The sequence below is a fragment of the Octopus bimaculoides genome, chromosome 5 (assembly GCF_001194135.2).
Source record: "Octopus bimaculoides isolate UCB-OBI-ISO-001 chromosome 5, ASM119413v2, whole genome shotgun sequence".
NCBI classification, from domain to species: Eukaryota; Metazoa; Mollusca; class Cephalopoda; order Octopoda; family Octopodidae; genus Octopus; species Octopus bimaculoides.
The window spans coordinates 90,664,009-90,665,303 of NC_068985.1; positions in this window are offsets into that span (position 1 = coordinate 90,664,009).

A 1,295-nucleotide genomic window follows, 5' to 3' on the forward strand; every position below is an offset into this window, starting at 1 on the left:
TATACACACACACATACATACATACTTATACATACATAAAAATCTGTCATATGCTTCTCCATAATACGTTTAAAAAAAGCGAATGTAAAAATAATGGTGAATAAAGCACATCAGTATGTGCTTTTGTCTGAATATGTGTGTACGTGTGTGTATCTGTGTGTATGTGTGTGTGCAGATATCGCTGGAAATAGACATAAGGTCAATGGGAAAAGTTCCATTGATCTTCGATTCAATTCAATGTATGTTATTTAAAGGCATCGTTAATGTGAAAGAAACGGTGAGCTATTTTGGTATCCCACGCCATTGTTCTACCAATAGCTTCTATATCTTTTTTGAGACCAAGAATACTAGCGAACGTATTAATTGAAGTGGCCAATTTATATTACACTTTGATTGGTTGTTGCTCTTTTTCTACCTATACATAAAAGCCCCCGAAATATCATCTTAGCGCCAACAATTACTGTAATGGCAATTTTACCCATTAACAGGAATCAATTATGTTATTGATTGTGTTATAGAAAATGTTAACGAAATTGTGGGAGAATATATAAGCATTTCATTGTCATACTTCAAAAATAGTCAAGTGTTTCTTGTCTATTGTTCCGGTTGACGAAATATTTAGCTATTTCTCGAAATGTCTATTATGTTACTTATGCGCGAGTTTGAATTTACGAGTTAATTAAACAAAAGATCAAATATTATTTATTCTAAATTGCTTTGTAATATTTTCGTGCGGGAAACATCATGAAACGGTAGACATGCGTACACAACGCCATAAAGAAATGCATTTGAGTATGTTTAGTCAATTATAGACATATTAAAAATATAACAATAGAGTCAAATTTATTTCAACACACAGAATGTCACATGCACAAATACACTCACACACATACACCAAACACAGACGCACACAAACATACACTCGGGCACCCACATAAAAAAACGCAGAAACACATGAGAATACATTTGCACATACATATACATGACTCGCTTCATTGACTCTAGTTTGTGTCATCCAGCAGCTATCTCCCAAATACAAAGTAAGATTATCGCCATCAAAATTTATTTTTGTCCGATATTACTGTCCATTGTAACCTGACTATCATTATTTCCAGTTATCAAGTGCTCACATATTAACTCACTTCGGTGTGAAGGATATAGACACGGAAAAGTGATATACATCGATTTACAAATAGAAGAGCCTGACATGCCTCCTCTCTACTTTCATGATAAAGAAATCATTGGATTTTGCTCATCTCAGCCGCATGCTAGAATAGAAAAATTGCTTAAGTAAC